Genomic DNA, 25,377 nt, shown 5'->3' on the forward strand with positions numbered 1-25,377 from the left:
TTAAAACATTTCAACGATGTTTGCCTTTCTTCAAACCTGTAAATTATTATGCATTTTGTATTTTAATTCTCCCTTTTCGTAACCAAGCAAGCATACCGTTAGTACGATATGCAATGTTTAGTTTCACGCAGTTCCTTGAAATTGTCTTTGGTCTCTTCCTTCCTGCAGCGAGGATCGTCCCTTTAGTATAAACTGCTTGGAATAAATTCTTGAGAATTTCTATGACTGAGAAACTAGTTGTAAACTTTGTTTAAATATTTTTTTTTCTGGAAATATTAATTTTTCTCTTTATTCTTGAAATCTTTTCACTAGGTGCAGTCCCTTCTAAGGATGTTTTTTTGTTTGCTTGTTTTCTCGGTGTGCTTTGAAGCCAATCTGTCTTTTTCCTCACTGAGTTAAGATTTTATTTTGGTTTGGTTTGTTTTTGTGTTTTACTGTGATGTGCAGAGGTGTACATTTCTTTGTATTTTATTTAAGATATACTTGGCTTCTACGTGTGAGTTGGTTTCCCATTGGTTCTGGAAAATGCTCTGTCAGTTTCCCTTCAAATCGTGTCTCTTCTCCATTCTCTCTTTTTCTGGAATTCTGAGCAAACGTATATTGATTCCTCTTATTCTGTTTCTTTCCTCATTTTGCATATTTGTATCTTTACATGTCTCATTCTGTGAAACGTCTGATTGCTCAATTTACTTTTTCTTGCTGTGTTGAATCAGTATCTGACTTAAATTACGCTTATTATATTTTTCATTTCAAAGTATTCTAATTGGCTGTTTCACAAAGCTGTGATGTTGCTTTTTATAGTTTCCTCTTCCCTGTAGCTCTATTCAAAGCTTATCTGTTGCCTTTTTAAATAATTAAAGCTGCTACCGTTTCCTTGTCTGGTTAAGTCCAATATTTGATGTCTTCGCTGTGATTTCTATTATGTACAAGATAAAACACACCCAAACAGTTTTTCCTTCCAAACGAGCATCTCTAATTCATCCCTAATTACCAGCAATAACAAGTAGGGGAAGAAAAAGTTGGCTTCAACCAGATCTTCTGCCCACCTGAGATCCAGGGGATTAATCTAGCAAAGTAGTTCCTTTGAAGTTAACCAAAAATCATGCTGGCTAAATGTCAAAGAAGACAAAAGCCGGAATGAATGGATGCATGTACAAGAGAACGGGAGAGACAAAAAAGCCTTCTTCAAATAAAAAAGAAAAGAAAAGTGACAATCCTAAACGGAAAACACTTAATAGCATGGATAAAAGCTTTTTAAAGTAGGCTAACAGTTCACCAAACATCCAGCTTGAGTCAGTCACTTTCTAAACCAAATTAAATTATTCATCGTCTTTCCTAAAGTAGGGAATCTCTCTGATTTGTGAATAACAAAACTAAGGTACGAGTCATTTCGATGATTTGCCCAGGGTTACAAAGTGAGTAAGTGGCAGATCTGAGTTGAGAAACTCAGCTCTAAAAACCAAAACTTACTGTTTACTATTTCCCAAGTTAAAGCTATCAGCCCAGAAGGAGAGGCAGGATAAGGTGAAGCTAAAATTATGAATCATTTAAACCAGGATGGAGAGTTGGGGAGAGAAAAGTATGCAGCATAATTTAGGCAACTTCCTTGTTTGGGAAACTCTTCACTTTGTTTCCAAGGAAAATGTCACTCCCTTTGCCTCTGGCTGCCTGCAGCAAGCCTCGGCAAGCTCCTGCGGCCTCCCACTCCCCCCCACCTAGGAGCTGAAAGAAAGCTGTAAACGATGAAGCAGAAGAATGAGAGAACATCAAGCATTTTCACGTGTTACTCACTTTCTCTCTCCTACAGACGAATGCTTCGAAACAGATCATAAAGTTTTCTGACCCTGTGAGACACTTCATACTAAATTTTATAAACATGCAATTTCAGAATTATAAAATGCAGGGTATGATGCTTCCTTTTTTATTGGAAAAGCAGCAGCCCCGAGGAGGTGTAATCATTTACGTAAGGTCACACAGGTGGTTAGCGGTGTGTTGGGACTCTCTCTGCTTGTGCGTCTGTCTGAACATGTGTTTCTTTGTAGAAGGTCATCCGTATTCAGCACAAGAGCAAAAGCGTTCATTGCTTCTATATTTTTGAATCCTTCATTTTATTTTTGAAACTTTCAGAAGCTCTACCCATCTCCGGGCGAAGGGAGATTCCCACCTGAAACCGGTGATTTCTATCATCTGTTTTCTCTGAAGGTCAGGACTTAGAACTAAAAGCAAAGTTCATTAGTCTCTGGCTCCGTTGCTTCCACTAAATCATTGTGAAAACTTGGCTTCTGTTTCCTTGTTCGTAAAATGGATGCTGTATAAACTATTTGATTTCCAAGGTTCCTTACTCTCTATGATTACATGAATTTGATTTTGTTTCAAGTAATATATATGTGACTGTATATTTAGTACCAGGCTTTGTGATAAGCCAAGATAATATAGAAATTAATTATAGTCGTTTCCTGCCCTCAAGGAACTAGAATACAGGAGAGGAAGGCAGATCTGAAAACGTAATTTTTATATGTTTAAATACAGTATCCTTAGGTAATAAAACCAGATATGATTTGTCTGTATTTCTCCCTTTTGAGTATTCTTATCTGTGGTATAAATTTCAGATAGTCACTTAGAAAGCTCATTGGAGGCGAGAGGATCCTGTTTCAACGTAGACCAGTCATGAAACGAAAAGTCTACCTTTAAACTCACTGCTTTCAGTGGGCTAAGGCTTGCCAGCTGGGGCGTAGCCTTTGGATCGAAACAGGGTGTTGTAAGTAATTTGTATATAGTGCCTTAAATCCAGCACAGTGATGGGTAAAATCCATAATAAACGGAGAAGCTAGGATCAGTAACAGTGCTATGTGGAGCTAGACTGGCGTTTGAGGTGAAGCTGAGAAGCAGGGGGAGTTGAGAAAAGCTTCAGCTAATAGCTGCCTTTTCGATAAAACAATGAATTCTAGGGAAATCCAAGGATGCGCGTCCTTGAATGACAAACTTCTGTCAACCTTGCAACTGCTCAATGGCCGTCCTCTCCACCAGCACCTAACGGTGCAGAGTAAACACTGATAGAAACTCTAGAAAAGATGAGTTCATGCCTCGATGACTGAGATGACTTCCAGGCAGTTCCCAGCCCCACGAGAGCACTGCTTTGGAGGGACCGTGCAATGCCTCGTCACACCTTGGCTGGTTCTAGGGTGGGGACCTAGGTTAGTCTTATGTGTTTGTAATTCCGCTCCTAGTGAGATCCAGTACAAAAACATTCCAGAGCTAGAATGAATCCATGATATCATTTGGTCCATCCTCTTTCATTTACGATGGGGAAACCAAGGTCCTAGGAAGTGCTGTGACTTCTGAAGTCACATGGCAGGGAAGACCAGAGGCAAAACCAGAACTCTTGTTGTCTGTCACAAATGCACGTGCTGTTTCCAAAACGCCACTCTGACACAGCTTCAAGAATGACCCGCATCCTTGGATTTCCCTGGAATTCATTGTTTTACCAAAAAGGCAGCTATTAGCTGAAGCTTTCCTCAACTCCCCCTGCTTCTCGGCTTTGCCTCAAATGCCAGTCTAGCTCCGCGTAGCACTGGTCCTATCTCCTCTGTTTATTATGGATTTTTACATTCATTTTTATTTCTTTAAATGTTGTGTTAAACATTCCTTATCATTTAAATTGAATTTTTCTTATGCCCCCTCAAGGGTCATGTCCAAGACGTGTGCCTCATTGCCTCATCCTTGCCCTAGCCTTGTTTCTGGGTTCCAGGACATCTTCCAGTGGACGATCACGGGATAGCTGACAGTCTGCCCAGGAGGGGCTCAGGGTCTAAAGGGGACACCTCCGGGGAAGGGCTGCTGGAGAAGCTTCTGGCTAAGGCAGGTGACACTCAGGAGCCGGTCTCTTCCAGGACCACAAATACAGAGAAGGGTTCATGAAGACGAAGTGCTCCAGTCACAGGCCACCTGTCGCGAAATCCCCTACGGCCACCTTCAAACCAGCTCTGGCAGCGTCAAAAAGCTGCCGCAGAATTCAGAAGTAGGGAGCTCACGTCTGTAAGAAAGTGGGGATGAGACCTGCCATCCGCACCTTCTACACGACGGCTCTGAAGCGTGGCCGGGAGCTCTAGAAATCACCGGCCTCGACGATGAAGGCAAACATAGTGTCTAGAGGCAGGTGCGCTGGAGACCAGCCAGAAAGGCGCTGGCACGTGGGCGACCACCAGACAGGCGGGCAGGAGGGAAGCCGCACTGGCCGCTAGGTCAGCGGTGACGTGCCTGAGCTGCAGTGCAGCCCCCAAAACCCCTCCCGCCTTCATCTCTCCCTGGGCTCGGTGGGCTTTTAATGATCGAACGACTTGTCTTTTTCTGCTGATGGATGTGCTCTTCTTGAAGGCTTTCTCGACTTATGTTCTCAACTTACCGCCCTGGAGTTGAGCAGAGACTCGATTTGTGGGACCGAATGAAGGAATGAAATGACTTTAACCAGATAGAAAAAAACTTTTTTTTTTTTTCTGGAAAAGACCGGAAAGTCAATATTTTAGATCCGAAGGCCATAGTGTACCTCTGACACCCATTTGGTTTTGCCCCTGCAGCAGCTATAAACAGCAGTAAAGGAATAAATGTGGCTGTTACAATAGTTCATTTATGGCCCTTGAAATTTGAATTTTATAAAGTGTTCATGTTTCATAAAATATTATTTTTTAGAATTTTCCCAACCATTTAAATATTTTTAAAATCTTAACCTATGAGCCAGTTTGCCAACCCCTGGATTCAACCAACAAACCTCATATGTTCTACTCCTATCAAAAGCTATTCTTTTATTTCAATCTGAATTCAAGCCAAATATCACCTTTTCCAGAAAAATCTGCAGTTTAATAAAATAAGACTCTCTAAAAAAGATTCATTATAAAACTAAAAGAATTACCAACATCAGAGTACAGAGACTAGAGAGAAAGATATTCATTCTAGCGGTCTTGTTGGGTGATTGATTACGTTATTTTGTTGTGGCATTTTCTGTTTTTGTTTTGTGTGGTATTTTGTTTGTTTTTATTATTGCTATCCATTTCTTTTCTTTTTTTTTCTTTTTTTCTTTTTTTTGCAAGGAGGACTAATCAGAGCTAAGAAATTTCAGTATTCAATGTTTTTCTCTAGCAGGTAATATACTAATTCATCACGCAAGGCCCTGTAGTTTATCAAGTGAATTATTTTCTCATATAATGCTTCCCACAATTCTGTGGAGTAGCGAGAACCAGTGTTTTCAACAGCGAAGTCACGGATAGAGATCGAAGAGGCTTAATTAAGTCCTTGATAAAACTTGCACAGTTGGCAATGTGGTTGTTTTCGTTCGGTCCCTGGCCCGTAGATTCAGTTTGGCGCCATTTTCTCTCGCTCACTTGACTCCTGCTGTGGCAACGCCCAACAACAGGTGCCATGGGAGATACAGAGGTGAGCAGGTTGTGAGGCGGGAGAGAGAGATGTAAACAATTACCGGGCAAAGAAGTGGCCATAGCCAGCATCTCTGCCAGCCCTGGGGTCTAGATGAGTGTTGGCCTCAGTGACCTGTGGGAAAGGAAGCTGATAGTCACTAGTCCAGAGATGTTTGTAATATTGAATGGATAAGCACCACGCTGTGGCAAATAGCAGACACACAGTATATCAGTGGACAGAGTTTCTAGGACTTTCAAGCCCCTCCTGTTCTAACAAACTGAAGAGGCCAACAAATAAGTAGGCAATGCTCATCTATGTTTGAGCGATGCCTCATATGTCACCAACACAGCAAGGGGAAACATTCTCCCAAAGCAACCTGATGTGGGACAGCCTGTCCTCCAGGTGTGTGTGTGTCCACGAGGGCCGGAGTCTAGTTCATGTAGAGCTGCCATAATCATCGCCGTTAATATTTAAGTGTTTCTCCTCCAAGCTCTCTAAACTCTACAAAATGAGAAAGCTGACAGCTGACAGCATCACTGTTTGGACTCGCATTGGCCCAGAGAAGGTTCGCTTTCCCTCCTTCCATTTGACCCTGCGACTCCTAATTGACGTAAACTACCATCACGTCCCATTAAATATTTATTGTGCCAGCTCATCTGTGTCTCTGGAAAGTAAGCAAGGGGCCCCAAAGTTGGAATTCCTTTCATGCCTCTCAGAGGATGACATTTCTCTGGCTTAAAAGCCCTGTTCTCTCAGGACCCAGAGACGGAATTTAATGATGAAAATGAAGCTTTAACAGGAAGTCGCATTGATAAGAAGAGTCACTGAAGTCAGCAAGGACATCAGGTGTCTGAACCGTGCGTTTGAATACTACATGTTAAATAAACAGCTGTCTTAGGTTTGACCAATAATAGTTGTATAGTAATAATAATAATAATAATAATAATTGCAAACTTGTGAGGCCCTGCTATGTGTCAGGAACAATGCTTTGCTCTGATTGCAAAGGGTTTAAGTTCATGGACTCCGAAACTGACTATCTGTTTGAATTCTAGCTGTATAATCTTGGGAAAAGAAGACTAATAATAAAAATAGCTTACTCATCATGGCAGGTAAATGATGCCCCCTCTCTCCCCACTCCACCCCCCAAAAAAGATCCATCCACGTCGAACCCCTGGGAAAAGTGTCTTTGTCAATATGATTAAATTAAGGATCTCGAGATGAATTTTTCCTGAATTATCTGGGTGAGATAACCCAAGGACAGATGTCCTTATAAGAGAAAGGCAGAGAGAGATTTGAGGCAGACGAAAGCAGAAGAGGATGCAAAGTGACCACAGAGACAGATTAGAGTGAGGTGGACCCTGGGCCACACGTCCGGGAATGCTGATGGCCACCAGCAGCGAGAGAGGCAGGGAGTGGATTCCGCCCTGGAGCCTCTAGAAGAAGCCAGGAACACAGTGTCACAAACACCTTGGTTGTGGACATTGGGTTTCCATTGCTTTAAGCCCCCAGTTTTTGCTAGTTTGTTTCGGAAGCCACAGAAAACCAATACACTGGCAAAGTCATTGTGAATGTTAATTGAGTGACTAAATGTAACAAACTTAGAATGGAAACTGACACATAGTAAGTGTTATGTGAAATTTAGCTACTGTTACTATCATCCCCATTTTAAGGATGAGAAAATAGATGTTCCTACTGAACGTTTTCACAAACAGGAAGCGATGAAAGATATATTTAAAACTGTTTTGTGTGATTGTAAATCTACGTTAGAAGCATTCTCGAATTTCTATTTCCAGTTTGACCTCCCTGATGAAAACAAACATCCCCCTCCCCCAAAACAATTAGGAGACTTTTGACTTTCAATCACCTGGAGCGGAGGGACTTTTAGAATGCTATGGATACTTAGTAGCGTGCCCCCCACCCCCAAATTGTAACTTATTATTGGGGAAAAGTACTAAGTCAGAGCGAAGAAAATGCCTTAGTCAAGTCCCGTTGATAAAGAAGTCTTGGCAGGCGTGAGGCCCCTGATAGGAAGGCACCTGGGCTAGGAATACAGTGACCCGTTAGAGCATGGCCGTCCCCAGGGCTGGTGTCCCTGACTGCCGCTGCCCCCAGGGATTGAGATGTACTGGTTGTGCATCAACTCTGGTGCTGGGGGCGGGGGATGGGGAGGCAACTTTCCCTGCCAGGCCTGCTGGTAAAATCCTTTGTCATTGCCTGTGTCCAGGCCTCACAGATCACGCTTCTGATTGTAGCCAGGAGCTGCACTTTTCACAGTGCTTAGAGGAAAATGATAATTTAACAGATTTACGTTCCATAAGAAAACATCTAAAACCTATGTTCTAAGTGCCCACTTTAACAGCATAGAAAAAGGAGAGTAAGTTATACCCAAATAACGAGCAGAAGAAATTCAAGAAAGCATAAATCGGTAAAATTGAAATAGGAAAAAAAAACATCAATAAAAGCAAAACCTTTTTTGTTTGAAAAGATCAATAAAATCGATAACATTTTACTTATATTAGTGAAGTAAAAAGAGAAGGCGTCCATTAACAATATCAGTAATGCAGGAGAGCACATCGCGAGAGACGATGCCAACGTAACAGTTACCAAAGCTAAACCGAAAAAGAACGCGTGGCCAGCAGCTCGCACTACTGCAGGCATCGGAAGGACACAAAATGCAAAAGACCACGCTACGGACACGAGGGGTTCGAAATCCGGTGGGATATAGACACCATTACCACAATATATGAAGATGCATTTTTTTAAAAAAATGCTATTATAGAAGGAAATGTATCAATTCTTATATGGGAGGGAGCTGGGAAGAAACGGCGAAGGAGAAATCACGTGACCAAGACACCGTGGAGTACGCAAGGCACAAAACTGTGCAGAAGGGCGGTCCAGGTGAAGAGGCTGCTTGAGAAAAAGAACCAGATGTGGAGATGGCCTTGAATCGTCTGATATGTGATTAGACAGACACGACTCGAGTGTGCGTTGGCGGGCGGATTGTAGCCTCCTAGCCGGCCTTGTTGCTTGTACTTCCCGCTTCTGGCTGCCGTCTACGTAGTTATTCATCACTTTGTAAAAACGTACAGGCTTAAAACAGCAATAACTTAATATCTCACAGAGTCTGTGGATCAGGAATTCTGGTGCAGCTTAGTTAGGTGCTTTTGGTTCAGGCTTTCTCACAAAGCTACAGTCACAGTGGCCTCCAGGGATGCTGTCATCTAAAGTCCTGGACGAGGCGGGGCCACTGAGACTCTCTCAGCAGCTGCTGGCAGGCCCGGCTCCGCCCTGCTCATCTGTCTGTAGATTGGAGACATCACTTCCTCGCCACGTGGGTCTCTGCAGAGAGCTCGTCACAGTATGGGAGCTTGCTTCCCCAGAGCGAGGGCTGAGAGGGAGAGAGGGAGAGAGAGAGAGAGAGAAGGAGGGAGAAGCCACCTGCTCTCTGTTCTGAAGCCAGCCCTGCATGTTTAGGTATCTGATAAAGTGTACCCGCTTCCGGTGCTAATATTTGCATTAACTATTTATTGCTGTGATAAAAATCACCTGTACTAGCAGCTTAGTACAACACATGTTTATCGGTTCACGGTTTCTGGGGGCCAGTGACCTGAACGTGGCTTGTCTGGACATCTTAGGCTCGGGGTCTCTCGTAAGGTTACAGTTATGGTATCCCTGTGACTGCAGGCATTTCAAGGCTCAACTGAGGGAGTCTCTGCTTCTGTGATGGACTGACACGTGTCCCCAGAGTCCGTGTGTTGGAGTCCTAACTTCCAGAATGTGGCTGTATTTGGAGATATGGCCTTTAAGAGGTGATTACAGTTAAATGAGGTCGTAGAGGCAGGACCCTAAACACGACCAGTGCCTTCGCTACAGGAGATGCACGAAGAACGTGAGCACACGGAGAAAGGCCACACGAGGCTCAGCCAGAAGGCAGACACCTGCCGGCCAAGGAGAGAGGCCTCGGAAGAAACCAGCCAGGCTCATACCGCGATCTTGGACATCCGGCCCCTAGAACAGTGAGAAAATAAACTGCGGCCGTTTAAGCCCCCAGCCTGTGGGTGCTGTAAGGGCAGCCCCAGCTCATTAATGCGGGCTCCAAGCTCGCTGGCGTGGCTGTGGGCGGGTCTCGCATCCTAGCTGGCTGCTAGCTGAAGACATCGGTTCTCCATCCGGTGGACCTTTCCGTAGGGAAGATCACGACGTGGAGTCCGGCCTCCCTGAGAGTGTCCATGTGCGCCTGCCTGAGACAGTGAGAGGGGGACGGAGATGGAGATGAGGGAGAGAGGGACGTGGAGGGAGAGGGCGAGGGAGGAGAAAGCCAGAGCCTTTTTATAACCTAACATCGGAAGCCTCTTTCTCCGCTGTATTCGGTTCACTGGAAGTCAGGCTCTGCCTGGGCTCGGGCTGCCCTCGAGGGAAGGGCCGTGAGCCCCGAGAGGCTGGACCACCAGCGCCGAGCTCGAGGCCGCCCCAGTCCATTCCCCACAGAGAGGACAAAGGAAACTCTTAACAGACGCGGTCACGCCGCTGGCTTCCTGCAGCCGCAGGCCCTTCGTGGCTGCGCTTCTGCTCCCCTTTCTCTTCCCGGCTGTACCCCATTTTACCACCTCTTGCACTTTCATTCCTCAAACCCATTCAACTCTCTCACGACTCAGGGAATTTGCTCTTGCTTCTCCTTCCGCTAGGAGGGGTCACCCCCAGATGCTCCTTTCCATCAGTCAGACCCTCGAATCACCCGCTGGGCGTGACCTCAGGGTGTCGCCTCCACTCCCCACCCCCCCAAAGCCTCGTCCCTCCCTTCACGTCTCCATCCCAAAGCCCTGCTCCCTTGCTTCCTCGTAGGCGCACTCACCACGGCCAGCGGGCGCTACCCTGGCCCTCATCGACTGTGCTCCAGCGCCACGTGGAGATCCGGGTCGACCTAGAATGGCCTGGGTGCCAGGCGGAGGGGCCGGGCTCTGTTACTAGAAGTCACTCTCTGAACGGGACAGTGATAGGTTCCAAAGAAACATGCGAAGCGATCTATGGAAGAAGGATCGGCAGGGGCGGACCTACCTGCACATCGAGGCGGGCCCGAAGGCGGTGTGGGCCAGTGGCACTGGGAGCGGGAGAGCCTGTGGATTGTTTCATAAAAGATAGTCTATGGAAATCTCCGTACATGTTTGTGCCTGAGTATACCTGGCAGGAATCCAAATACATCTCTGCTTTCCATCGCGAACATCGCGGGGTTCACGCAGTTCTATTTCTAGCCAGTCGCGACTCACTCAAAAGAGAATGTCTATGCAGATATTGTCATTAAAAAGAGAAGGGACTCCTGCCACAAAGAGTAAATCACCTCTATCCCTTTGATTGAAGACTTTTTTTATGTCCCCATAATTCCCATGCGTTTGATCCACGCTGTTTGCACAGTTTGAATTCCCAGCGAAGTTTACCATGTCTCTTCATCGTGTTGTGAGTCATCAATAGTGTTCTGCTATAAACACATCAGCAAAAAAACAGGGGGAAAAGTATGAATCAGATTTCAACACCCTGGCCCTGCCCTTGTCTCTCTTTGTTTTCTATTTTTCCAAAGAGAAAGTGGAAAGTGAACAGAGAGAGACAGAGACACAGACAGAGACTGCTTTTGATTCTCTCTCTCTCTGGAGTGGCCATTGGCGCTGGAGATCAAATATTCATCCTGGCATGGCGTTCAGAACAGGAAATTTAAGCTACATAGCTGTGGTTTCTCAGCCTAGAATTGGGCCAACCTTTCCTTCCTTTTGGTGGCTCAGATCATATATTGTCAGAGCTAGAAAAAAACCCACTTCAGCCTCAGTTTCCTGACCTGAATCAGGAAGTGGTTAAACTCAATAAGCTTTAAGAAACCCAAATCTTAAAATCCCGTGATTCTAAATATCCACACGCACACAGGCAGATGCACACACCCAAAAAATTAAGCAAGGTTCTGTTTGGGGACCCTTATACGTTTCTATACACTCGATAAACATTTGTTGATTTGATGATGTTTGATCTTATCTAATCCAACATCATCTGCTTTCCATTTTCAAAAGGATGTGGGTTGTTCAGCTTCTTATCCTTGCTAATTATTTCAATTTCTTTTTATGTAAAAATGCTTTGCCTACATGGGGGAGGGGGCGTGAAGGCGGAACAGGTTTAGTAGGAACAGCAAAAAAAGGCAAGTTTCACAATGATGGTTAGTTAGATCCTGAGGCATGGGTAGAAGTTTACCAAACAAAAAGACATGAAGAAAGGCATCCGAGGAGAAGAGAATGATGTCTGCAAAAACTCAGAGATACAAACGAGACTGGTACACCGAGAATCCTGGAATGCAGAATAATGAAAGAGATTAGACCAGGAAACGTGCTGGTTTTGCCTGTCCGCTCTCTGTACCCATTCTGGGACATCATGTCAATTGTTCTTCAGGAATTCTCTCTGTCCCACTCCGTGCCTGAGTGTTGGGCAGGGATGACCCTGACCCCTGACTCTAGAGGGAGACACTTTCCCACGCCTGGCCAGTTAGAGCACGGTATCCCCTCCACCCTCCAGAGTTTTCACATCAAAGATGAGCCAGCAACTCAAGTTGGGTCAATTCCGCTATACGGAGTCAAGATTTCTGTTGCAGATGGGAAAGAGAGACAGCTATTCTGCTGGCATTGCTAAACTGTTAGCCTGAGGCCGGAGGTGGCTATTTTACTGATATCTGCCAAAAGTCCACCTGGGCAGGATGCCGTCATAAAAGCAAAGCGGAGCCAAGAGATAAAGATTCTTAGTTAAACACTCTGTTCACCTGTTCAGGGTTTCTCCAATGGAGAGCTACTGGCATTCTGAGTAAGATAATTCTTCTGTGGGTGGAATGCTCAGCCCATTGAAGGACGTATCTTTACCCAAGGCCTCCTGAATGTCAGTAGCCCCCTCTCCCCACTGTGATAAGCAAATCTCCTCCTATATTTCCAAATGGCCCCTAGGAAGTGGTATGTTCTCAGGCAAGAACCTGATTGGAATGCAGTCATGCCTACCTTGGGGGCTCCGAGTTTCATTTCTGTTTGGTTTGGTTGCTTTGTTTTGGGTTTGGCAGCTTGAATTGGGTTTCTGTCACTTGTAAGGAAAATGGTCATAAGTACTTCAAAGAAGCAGGGGGTAAATGGTCAAAGTGTTCTCTACGCATCATTTAGTATCTGAGTCACACATGATTGTGTGTGTGTGTGTGTGTGTGTGTGTGTGTGTGTCTGTTTTCTGTTTCAGAGAGATGGAAACATGAGAGGTAGTCACCATTGATGGTGAAACTAGACAAGCCTACTCTGAGGACTGCTAACTGTCAAGTCAATGTCACAACCCTTAGGGCTAAAAGAGATGTGGATATAAATAAAAGTAGGAAAGACTAGGTGACTGCACCTTGAATAAAATAAGCTTGAAAGACTAGACATCTGAGCAGAATGATATTTAAAATATTTAACAACTGATAAATATGCAAGGGCATGAAAATTTTGAAACAAACCTATATAGTCAGGGTTCTCCAGAGAACCAGACCAATAGAATAGATAGATGTTAGATGATAGATAGATAGGCAGGTAGATGATTGATTGATTGATTGATAGATAGATAGATAGATAGATAGATAATAGGTAGATGATAGAGAGAGATGATAGATAGCTAATAGGTAGATGATAGATCTATACATTTAAGAGATTTATTATAGGGACTGGCTCACGTGGTTAAGGGGGCTGAGAAGTCCACGATCTGCTGCCCGCAAGCCGAGGAACCAAGGAAGCCAGCAGTATAATTCTGTTCCAGTCCCGAACCCTAAGAACCAGGGTCTCCCGGTGTCCCAAGGCCTGAGAACTAGGAGTTCCAGTTCTTAGTCCCAAGGGCTGGAAAAGACGTTCATCCCAGCTCAAGAAGAGACAAAGGGAACTCGTCCTTCTGATGCCTTTTTGCTCTCTCCGGGCACTCAGTGGACTGTATGGCGCCCGCCCACCCTGGCGAGCACATATCTGCTAAATCAAAGGGTGCTCTCTTCCAGAAGCATCTTCACAGACACGCCCAGCAGTCATGTTTTACCAGCTTTCGGGGCATCCCTCAGCCAAGTCAAGCCGACATATCAAAATTTACCATCGCGGAACCCCCTCCATAAGAACAGACGCAGTGGTTAAGAATCAGCTGACCATTAGCTCTTCAGCCAGGGACTCGGTATTCTCACCAGGATTTATCATTATATCATAGTATCTTTATGTAACTCTGGTTTTAACAATAAACTTCACGAGGGTTTCTTTCCCTCAAACAACCAAATCCTTTACAGCTTGCTGCCAACGGAAGGGACCCGGGTTCACCGTAAATGTGCTTTCTTCATTTCTCACAGACTTTGCATGTGGATTTTTCTTTTTCTATGTAATCTACTAACTCAGATACGTTGGTTTATAAAAAAAAACAGGTTGAGAAGAATAAACTTAGTGATGATTAAATGGATACATACCATGTTTGAGGCTTTGTCTTCCACTTTCTCTTTCCTATTCTTTCATCCTTATAAAGAAAAGCACAGACTTTTTTTTTTCTCTTTTTTTGGGGGGATTGGAAAGCACTACACTAACCCTGCGATCTCTTGTTTCCCCTTATTTAAAAATGTGTCTTACTACTTTCTCTAAGGGGGAAGAAATAACTACGTTCCCAGCTTCCTTCAGTGAGTCGCTTTTCCCTAAAATAATCCATTCACACAAAAGCGCTCATGAGCAATATATAATTTACTGGAGATTGCACAGAACTAACAGCGGGTTTATGCTGGTCCAGCCGACAACAAATTGAAATCTCCCTTAGACATCTCCATGGGCCCAGGCTTTTCCGTGGTGGGGGTTGGGTGGTGATTCTCTCCCTCCACTCACCCCTCCCCCTGCCTCTCCAGCTTTTTTATTCTAGCTTTTGTTTTTATTTGTCCGTCCAAACCTTCTCTTCTGTATTAGGTATGCGATTCTGCTTTGCTCTACTTTTATCTTGAAATTTTCTTATCTACCCACCACGTTAACTGTCAAAACGAAAGCCCCCCCACACACACACATACACACGCACACACACGCTTACTGGTACTTATGCTGTTTAGAAACAAGTGGTTATAAGTGACAAAACACATCATCTTCTCTCATGCCGGACATTCGAGAGTGTCTGTGTATTCTTTCAGACATTGTACAATGATGCCCCGCTAAACAGAGATGTTAAATGATGTTATAACACGCTTTCAAGCACTATCCTTTCCTTTTTTTTTTAAGGCCTACAGCACCTGGTCTTCCTAGGTGGTCTCCCATCCAAGTACTAACCAGGCCCGACCCTGCTTAGCTTCCGAGATCAGACAAGATCAGGCGCATTCAGGGTGGCGTGGCCGTAGACAAGCATAATCCTTTTTGAACAATAAGTAAAACCATTGCCCGTGACCTTGCCTTTCAATGTAATGTTTATGACACGAGGCTTCCTTTTCTGGCCTTGTCTCCATTTCTGGGAAAAGGAAACAACGCTGACATTTTATCCTCGTTTTTAAGGCGATCTCCCCGCTTTCCTTGACTTCGGCCCCCATCACGCTCAACTGTTTTTCAGTGCTTGAAGGGAAATGGGGAATTTCATTTTAAAAGTAGAAATGCGTTGGGATTTCCTGTTTGTTTCCCACAGGCAGTGGCCTTGTGAGAACAGGAGGCATATGTCTACTTTCCTGGTAATAAATCGTAGGTTATAAAATAAAACAAGCTATTTGGATTTAGGGAGAATAACTAGCTCCCTGCGTTCTTTATTCAGCATGTCACTCGGCCCCACTTGCTTTGGAGAGAGCGTCTTCTCCGTGTTCATTATTCATTTTTCTTATTTATTGACAACTATATACTGAGTGCGTGTGCTGTTCCGGACGTTGTGTGAGGTGACAGAGATACCAAAATGAATGACCTGACCTCCCCACCTTCAGGAATGCTCAGGCTAGCCATGTGTGAAAAAAAAAGTGAGCAAAGATCATAAAAATTATGGATAGTAATGATTCCATGATGATGATGATGATGATGATGATGGCGATGGTGATGATTCACATCGAATGCTTACACTCGCCACACCCAGTGCCTATGAGGTAAAGCCAGGGCTGGAAACAAGTCTATCTGAGACGAAGTCCATGCTACTAATACTTCCATATTCCACACAGCGAACTGCTGTAAAATGGACAGGGGCTGGATCGGAATGGAGACAGTAGCGATTGTCCTCATTCGGGGTGGTCAGGGGGGATTTCTGCCGGGTCTGAAGCAGAGTGTTTTGTGGCATAGTTGCATGGGGAACAAAGCCGCCCTAATGAAATGTGTGAAACCAGATTTAGTTTTGAAGAAGAAGAAGGAAATGTGCAAGAGCTTGGAACAGTTGATGGCGGTTGTCAGGAGTGCTGGCCTGAAGTGACAGACTAGCATATTCAGCTGGGCTCACCTTCATCTGCAAATACGTGTTGAACAGTACGCCCGCCTCACAGGGCTGCGACGCAGGGGAAGCGACAAGTCTGTGGACCCTCTCTGTCATTCCCATTCCCGTTCATTGCCAAGTCCTGACATTCCAGCCTCCAATGTACTTCTCAAATGCGTTCGGTCTCCCTCAGCTTCTTCGCGTGCCTCCGAGGCAAAGTCACTGTCACCTCTTATCAAGACCCCTAGGACAGCCTCCTGTGGTGGCATGCTTCCAACCTTGCCTCCTCCAGCCCCGGTCAGAGAATCCCTCAGGAAACACTAATGTGACTATGCCACTCCTCGGATTAACAGCTCTGCACTAAGGTACAATCCCAACCATGCGTGGTCAGGGATGGCCTCAGTCCGCTACCTCCTCCCTCTGGCCGATGTCGCTCGGTTTACTCCCACCTCCCGCTCGGGCACTGAGTCTCTCAAGGCCTTTCTTTCCTGCCTGACCCTCCCCGACACTGTCCCCTGCATGCCATGCTGCTCCCGGATTCCCCCCTGGCCCAGGTCCCATCACGCCCTCTGGGGTTTGCCCTCCTCCCTACCCCACCTAGATTTGAGTCTCCCTCACAATCTCCTCCCCTCCGTGTCACTTGCCGTGGTTTGAACGTACATCTTCACTCGAGTGATATTTGTACTCCTTCCTACAATGTCATTAGGACGGGGACCTAGTGTGGTCTGGGTTCCCACTGGTCCTTAGTACCTCAGTACCACCCGGAACAGCACCTGCTACATGAAAGTGCACAATAAATTCGTTGGAATGCGTGTCTGAGGGGCTAAGTGGACAAACGGAGGGGCAAGTACATGCTGGGCTCTTATTTGAAAGACACGTCTAGAACCCTGAAAGCATCTCACTCTTCCTCACAAAGGAAATGAACAGTAATCGGAGTCCTCTGAAGTGAATTTGGCTTTTGAAAAAAGCCAAGGGTCATCAGGAGGCAAGACTGTCAAAAGAAAGGCAGTCAGCCAGGCCAGAGAAGACCGGTGGCACCTCCATCGGGTGCCCACGAACGGAGGGATCGTGATCCCGCCGTGGTCCCTACAGAGCTCAGACTGCTCTATGCAGAAGAGGCGCAGTGCAAACATTTTAGCAGTGGTTTTCCTAGAAGATCATTTCAAAGACAAAGAGAGCCTCCGTCTGTGAGTGCGCTAATCTGGCACATTAAATAAGCATCAGGCTCACGATTTTTGTCATTAAGTTGCCTCTCACGTAAACTGCAATTCTGTGACTGCCGATCCCATATTGTATCGAATGCTATAGGGTGCTGCACCCCCGTCTACCCCCCACCCACTCACCCAAATAAATGTGTTACACAAGGTGTTCATTTCTACGAAGTGTCTAAAAGCCTGCGTTTGGTTATGAAGTGAAGAACTATAAAGAGCAATTTGCAGTAATGTTTCTGGTGTTGTCTGTGCAGAGGCTGGCTCATGGGAGATGAATCAGTAATTGCCCTACGTGTTTTTGCTATAGGCAGCTGTCGGCCTGCCAGCTGGAGGCTCACGGAAGCCTTGCTCTCGCCAGAGACAGAACAATCCCCGTCACAGGCAGCCAGCTACGGGCACACCATCTCTGTCTGTTGCTTGATCAGAGCAGCTGAAACAAAAGCTTCTCCTGTGAGAGGGCACGTCTGTAATATAAAACGACGCTCCTATCTGCTCTGGAAAAGCACCACAAATTTCAAAAACACAGAGCACCGTAAACAAGGACAAGCCGAGTCCATTTCAGAATGGAAATAGCTGCGTTCCTCTGTTTTTATAATGGGAGACTGGGAAAGAACATCAGGGTATATAAGATCTGCTTTTAAGAGCCCTGGGTCCCCCAAAAAGTTCTGCCATTGTTAGGGGCAAGCCTCTTGGCCTGAGTCTCCCCACACTGGGAATCTGGGGGAAGAGTGTTACCGTGAGTCCTCTCGTCTGCAATATCCAACCCGACCAGCAGGATGACGGCCCCATCTTTAGATTTTAAATTATGTTCTATGGAAATAGCCAATTGTCATGTGTTCATAAACCCCTTATTCCCAAAACTATGGACTCAGTGTAACAAAAACAGAAGAGAAATATAAATAGAAGCTACACAGAAGACCCGGGAGCAAATGTCAACAGCTGTAGCTTATCACAGCCCCCTGGCTTATAGAATTTCCCCGCGCCGCCCCGTGTGCATTCCACCCCCGCCCTCGGCTCCGTTCCGGGCCCGTCCTTGGAGCTCACGCTGTGCATTCTGGTCTGCCCGGCGCTTATCCTTCCGAAGGGGACCGTGTGCTCTTTTCAACAGGCCTCCTGCGTTAGCCTTGCAGTTTCATTTCTTTGCTCATCTTGATTTTTGTTCTCCTTCGAACGTCTCCTCTCCGCTGCCCAGTTACCAAAGACCTCAAACCTGGCCAAGTGGCTTCAGTTCCGAAGTTTTTCTTGTTCTACTCAAATCCCTCTCCTCCACCCAGGTGGATTTCTGTCACTGGTCGAAGCTCGGAGCATTCTCTCAATCCCCTGTTGAAGCAGTGCGGCTTAGACCGCGGGAAGCAGCAGACCTGCTCTTAAACCCAGCTCCAGAGGCTCCTGACCACGTGACTTTAGACAAGTGACTTGACTTCTTTGGACCTCATTTTCCTCTCTGTAAAATGAGGACCCCGCTCTGTGCCTCGATGGATGCCGTGGGGTTTAAATGGTGCAACCTGTGTAAAGCCCACGATGCTGAAAAGCTCTGAGTGGACGGTGGTTTCCTCCCCTTTTCCTTTCTTGGCATCCTCTGTATTTTGCATCCTAATTCCTTGTGCTTTTTCCCTCTTTTCTCCACGTCAAAAGCTCCTCCTTGAGGACAGGAACGATGCCTGACTCAACCTCACGACCCCACCGTACTTTACGACGAGAAACAGATCAATGACATCGAATAAATTGAAAGGTGCGAATGGAACGCATATTGTCATTGCCAGACGGGGCACCGAGATTGAAAGGGGACACATATCGGAAGCTCTCAGGTGGGCCCATGATCCTGGTGAGCGACGAGTGAAAGAGAAAGGCCCACACTGCTCTCGCCCACACGAAATGCAGCCCTCCCACCCATTCACTCAGGGCCTTCGCTGACGCGTTACAGACATTTCTTTCATTCTTAGCCTTTCTCTAAAGCGGTCACGATCGCCCACTGTAAAGCCTCATTCACACACCCCGCTCATTCCTTCTCACTCTGCACAAACCCACGGAGCCAGAACTGCCCTCCCCCGCCCCCCGCCCCCCGCCGTGGTTTTGCGGGGTGCCCTTTGCTCTCCGGGGCAGACGTGCCTTCACACGACTCGGATGCCGAGGCCTCTGGCATAGAACTGTGGAGTTGTCTAGCACATCCAAAGTCTCTCCTCTGTCCTTCAGTATCACATGCGTGGCCCCGCCAAGGTGGAGCAGGCAGTAACGACCGCAGCCATCAACCACCTGGGCGAATTTATCCTCCTTTCTTTGAAACAGGTTTCTTGGCGTTTACTCCCTAGACAATGGATAGGAGAGAAAATAGGGAGGTTAAGTGTTTACCTCCAGGGAATGGCCGGGTGGGGGTAATTAGACTCACGAATGCTCTTCGGTGCCCTTCGTTTGACCAGTGTTTGTTTGCACCTTTCAGGATCAGCTACTCTTGTGATGACTTTAGGAAATTAAAAAATATATATATTAATAATAAGATTCCATTTCTGATTAGATAAGAGCTAGAGGAGTTATAAAAGCAGCACAGAACCCGACGGCAGGTGACACAGAGACAGACTGTGCGACTTGCCACTTAAGAGCCGTTCAACCTTGGCGAAGTGACTTAACGTCTCAGAGTCACAGTTTCCTATATAATGGGTATTAAAACATAGCCTACGGTGCTGGGTCGTTATAAGAATTCGAGGTAATGGATACAGGAGACCTAGCAGGGCACATGGCAGAGCCCTCAGGTAGCCCTGGCGGCTCTAATCTCTTTTAAATTGATTGGTTTTTTTTTTTTTTTTTAATTTAAATCTAAAAGAGAGAAGACCAGCAGATATAAAAGAGGAGGGACCGATCCAATCACTCCCTAAATTCTCAGCCAGGTATTTGTTCACGGGCCATCCTCCGTGCGCACCCTGTCTCCTGCACCCTCTACCTGCACCGAGGATGGATGGGAAGTCTGTGAGCCTGGTCCCCAGGCCCCAGGCCCCGCTGGCGTTCTGCAAGCTTCTGCCCACAGGGGGTGCTGCCAGCAGGTTGGAAGGCAGAGAAGAGGTACCGCTGTTTTTACAGGTATTCTTTCTGGCTACCAGAGGCACCTCTGGTGGTGGAGGCATCATCGGTGGTAGAACCCACAGCTGCCATTGAATGAGCCCGCGGGTTTTTGCTCCCACAGCGTGGGCCTGGTATCAGGCAGGGCGGCGCGGGGCAGGGGCCCGGGAGACTCTCGGCAGCTTCGGGGACGATGCGGGCTCCTGCAAAGGGTTTTGGCTCTGGCGGTACCACCAGCAGCCTCTGGGCAGCAACCGTGGCTGGGGCAACATGATTCTAACTCCTCCCCCTTTTTATCTCTCACTCCCCCGAGGTTGGTAGCATCTTTCTAGAGATGCTAATTTGGGTAAGGCTTCCCCTATTTTTTATCAAAAATACTCTTTTTTAGAGCAGTTTTGAGTCGGCAGCAAAAATGAGCAGAAAGTACAGAGATATCCCATATACCCCTTAACCCCACAGACACACAGCTTCTGCCACTATCAATATCCCCTGCCGGCCCACACCCCCGAGTGGTACCTGTGTTACTATCAATGAACTACACTGATGGATCATTATCTCCCAAAATCCGTAGTTCACGTTAAGGTTCACCCTTGTACATTCCATGAGTTTCATAGATGCGTAATGGCACATACCTAATATTATAGTATCCTACAGAGTCGTTTCACCGCCCTAAAAATGCTCTGCACTCCACCGCTCATCTCTACCCCCCTCCACCCCGCATCCCTCTGCATCCCCCCAGCTCCCCCGGCATCCGCTGATCTCTTCACTGCCACCACGGTCTCGCTTTTTCCAGAATGTCATGCAGTGGGAATCGTTTACATGGACCCTTTCAGACTGGCCTCTTAGTAATATGCATTGAAGACTCTTCTGTGCCTTTTGGTGGCTTGAGATCGCTTTTTCTTTAAGCGCTGAAGAATCGTCCGCTATAGGAACACACCACCATCTATGAACTCATTCACCCACTGAGGGACATCGTCATGTTTTGCAGTAGCGAATAAAGCTGCCGTAAACATCCGTGTTTCGGTTCTTGCGTGGACATAAATTTTCAACTCCAAGGGACAAGGATTGCTGGATCTTAAGAAAAGTATGTTCGGTTTTGGAAGAAATTGACAAACTGCCTTGCAATGTGGCTGTATCATTTCTCATTCCCAGCAACAATGGACGAGGGTTCCTGTTTCTCCACAGCCTCGCTGGTATTTGGTATTGTCGGAATTCCCGATTTCGGCCATTCTAATGGTTGTGTAGTGGCATCTCATTGTTCTAATTTGCATTTTTCCGATGACTTATGTTCTTGCGCATCTCTTCATATGCTTATTTGTCATCTGTGTAACTTCCTTGGTGAGGTGTCTGTTCGTATCTTTCACCGCTTCTTTGTTTTGTTTTTGTTTTTGATTTCTTTCCAGCTTTATTAAGATATAATTGGCATAGAACACAGTGTAAGTTTAAGGTGCAACAGGTTGACTTGATACACTCATAGACTGCAAAATGATCACCCCCGCAGTGTTAGCCAGCACCCCCATTATGTCACATAGTTACCTTTTATTTTGTGTTGTGAGAACACTTACAATTTATTCTCTTAGCAACTTTCAAGTATATAATAAAATATATAATTAACTACAATCCCCATGCTGTGCATTAGATCCCCAGAGCTTTTCTCTCTTGTAACTGGAAGTTGGACCCTTTGACCAACATCTATCCAGTTCCCCTTTTGTCCCCAGCCCCTGGAACCACCTCTCTACTTTCCGTTTCTAAGAGCTCAGCATTTTTCGGCGTCACGTATAAGTGACATCACACAGTATTTGTCTTTCTCTGTCTGACTTATTTACTTAGCATGATGTCCTCAGGGTTCACCCACGTTGGCGCACATGGCAGGACTTCCTTCTTCTCGTGACTAATATTCCATTGTATCTGTACACCACATCTTCTGTATCCATTCGTCTGTTGGCAGACACTCAGGTTGTTTCCATATCTTGGATATTGTGAATAATGCAGCAGTGAACGTGGGAGTGTAGATATCACTTCCAGATCCTGCTTTTATTCCCTTTGGATATATACCCAGAATTGGGATTGCTAGATCGTGGAGGTTCTATTTTGAATTCAGGGGGACTCTCCATTCTGTTTCCCGTGGGAGCTGCACCCATTTGCATTCCCGATAGCGCACATCTCGTTTGCACATCCTCGCCAACCTTGTTGTCGCTTGGTGATGGTAGCCATTCTAACAGCTGCGTGAGGTAATATCTCATTATGATTTTCATCTGCATTTCCCTGATGATTAGTGACGCTGAGCACAGAGGGAGCCGGGAGGGATGGAGGCAGCTGGTATCGGGGAATGCGAATGCCTGCGAGCGACAAGCTGGTACAGTCTGCAGGGGGTCTGCAGTGTGGTGCTGGCCACCGGTGTCTTGTTGCAGAGCAGGTCACTGTGAACCTTGATCGCTCCCACTGCTGGGCGGCTGCTGGTGGTCCCTGCTTTCCTCTCGTCCTAGCCATCTGTCTCTACACAGCTCATCTTTACTGGTCTTGGTGGGGTGACACCAAAGTGGGACCTCCATGTGGTGTCCAAAAAGCCTGGGGAAGCTGGTCACTCGCTCTGCCCTTCTTTGGCTGGTGATGGGAACTCTTTCCAGCTCGGAAGGTCCCTCCTGGCACTGAGCAATGCCAGCTTGGGGGATGGGATGATGCAGGCAAAACAAAGCCATCTTCCTTCTCTTCTTGTTATCCTAGGAATCGTTTTGTTCCACTGTGTTGCTAGAGATTGTCCATTGGGCTCCAGAATGCGCCCAGAGCTGCTTCTGCTCGTGGAGGGCTGTCTAATTGTTGAGCTTTGTGGGGGACAGAGGCTGGGGTCTCCTACGTCACCATCGTACGGATGTCCCTTCTGCCCGCTTTTTAAAAGCTTTTCTTTATTTGGTTGATTGGTTTCTTATTGTTTCATTTTAAGAATTCTTTGTATGACCTTCCCCAATTTTGTTCCTTCAATTATCCCATTACTTTTGTAACCAATTATCTATTTATGTGTCATCTTTTCAAAAACAGCTAGGGTTGTGTTTGTTTTTCCGACTGGACAATGATTAAGACCTTTGTGCCGAAGTTTTTACAATTCTTAAACAAACCATGATTCCAGGGAGCCTTGAAATGTAGAAAGAGCCATAAGATTCTTCCCAAGAGGATAAGTTCTATAAACTATGGAATTTGAAATCAGAATATTTTTAAATGATTTTTTAAATGATTTTTTTAAGAGATTTTTAAAAAGCTTAGGACTGTGTTGGGGAATGCGTGATTTTCGTGATTAATGAAGCCCCAAGATCGCTGAGAGCTGAAAATGCACTGCTTTACGCATGCATTTATTCATGTTTTCCTCCTTCCAGGTGGAAGGAAGAGTTTTATTTACCTAAGCGCATCTTTTCATTCTTGTTCTAGAGGCATTTAGAGATTCGACTAGCACGTTATGAACTGTACTTTCCGAATAGAATTTTCCGAGCAGGTGGGCCACAGCTCTTGAGGCCGTGTCGTATTCACCGAAGGAGCTCATCTGCTATGAAAAGTGGAGCCAGGAAGCTCGGTGCCCGCTCCCCACCTCTGCGGATGCCTAGAGCATCCCTTTCACGCAGAGGTCCGGTCTGGCCTGACCTGTTGCGCCATCTCCTCTCCTGTCTTAATCTATCCCCTCGTTTTTATCTTTATCTTGGCTGTAGAAAAACCCACAAAGAGGTGATGTTCAGATACAACGAGCTTCCACCCAAAGTGATAGTCTCTCTGAGGTCGAGAACATTTTTCTAATGTCGATGGGATAAGAGAATTCTTTCAGTGGAGAGCTTTTCAGCTGATTTCCGATCCATGCACATGTCCTCTGGTCCCCGAGTGCTGTCAGTTGATGCATTTGTTTCCCTGGGCCCCGAGAAGCTCAGGTGATGCAGGAATGCTTTTGCTCGTTTGTTTGTTTTCATGGGAGAAAGACAGCATCGGCTTACTTCAATCACCAAGCCGTTTCGATTAAGCTGAGCTGAATTCGGCAATGACAGCCACTGCTTCGCCCGGCATCTTTATCTTATGTCACCAAAGAACACACTTAATTATACTTTTCCATTGAAAATGTAATCGTTTGCTGGTGATTCTCTACTCTATGGTCTAGTTCCCTCATGTCACGTCTCTAATAAAGACAACCTGTGTTGGAGCCTTACAGCCACCACCTTCCCTTCAGCTTCTATTCCGCCCTTAGAATGTGGCGCTAGCTGCCTGATGGCTCCCATGCCTCGCTCTGGTGTCCCTTAAATCCTTGCTGCACAGCCAGCCGGTTCTGACCTCCTGAATGCTGACACGTAGGTACTTGCTCTGCCACTCCCATACTGTTGTCCCCAGCATGAAGTCCCCTGGCACACAGGCCATTCATAAATTGTCTTTTTTTTCTGGTTGTCCAGCCTTATCTTCTACCACTTCCTTATGTCCACCCAGACTCCTCAGAGAGCACGGCTGTTTCTTTTTCCTGGCTCTTCCTCCTTTAAGCTTACCCTTGGGATCTGCTTCTGCCACAGATCCTTAGAGGATGTCCTCCTCCCTTTACGCTTCGTGCTTCTAACACTGCATATTCACCACTTATAATACTTGTCACATTGTGTCATCAACTCGTTTGCGTATCTATGCCCCTATTAACCCGTGAGGGCCTTGAGAGCGTAACTCTTCATCCGAGTCATTAACGCATCCCCAGAGACAAGCAAAGTCTCAGGCATGTGGTAGGAGAACTGGAGGGCTGAGTTTGCAAAGCCTTCACTTTTTGATGCGAATTGTCTTGTATTGATGGAAAGTCCAGATTCTAGTCTCCCGTAGATGATATCTTTCCGGCTACCAAGAGACACAGGAAGCAGACGAAGAGATGAGCTACATGCACAAATACTCTACGAGAGGACTGTGGGGAGAAGCGCCAGGGCAGGGGGAAGCCACTACGATGTGGCCGAAACTATTAGTCAGTGAGGCCACGGGCGTTGTATTAAACCATCATCACTGGACAGTTACTTTTCCAGAAAGACAACACGTCTTAGGTTCCTTGCGTCCCACTGCCGGTGACGTAGTGATGAACTGTCCATTGAAAAACGATGGTGTGTAGTCACCACGTAATTGATTGTACCAGCTGCAGATTCCCAAAGAGCAAATTGCTCTGAGTCGAAAGGTGCAAGAAAATGAAATTTCTTGGGAAATTCACTGGAGATTCTCCGTGAAAATTATCATGTCCAATTTTCTTCAGGTGGCATACGTTAGGTTCTTATTATCCCGCCTCAGTAATTGTAGCCTTTGGGCTTTTTGA

The 25,377-nt window shown here is 46.1% G+C and overlaps 1 non-coding gene across 1 annotated transcript; it reads right to left on the reverse strand.

The window, feature by feature from the left end:
* Positions 1-14,662: 14,662 nt before the first annotated feature.
* On the reverse strand, positions 14,663-14,781 carry LOC120622160 (5S ribosomal RNA). The gene has a single exon (XR_005658433.1). It is a non-coding gene; the product is annotated as a 5S ribosomal RNA (ribosomal RNA).
* Between the last annotated feature and the right edge of the window lie 10,596 nt (positions 14,782-25,377).

The sequence above is a fragment of the Pteropus medius genome, unplaced genomic scaffold (genome assembly GCF_902729225.1).
Source record: "Pteropus medius unplaced genomic scaffold, Ma_sr-lr_union100, whole genome shotgun sequence".
Lineage (NCBI taxonomy): Eukaryota > Metazoa > Chordata > Mammalia > Chiroptera > Pteropodidae > Pteropus > Pteropus medius.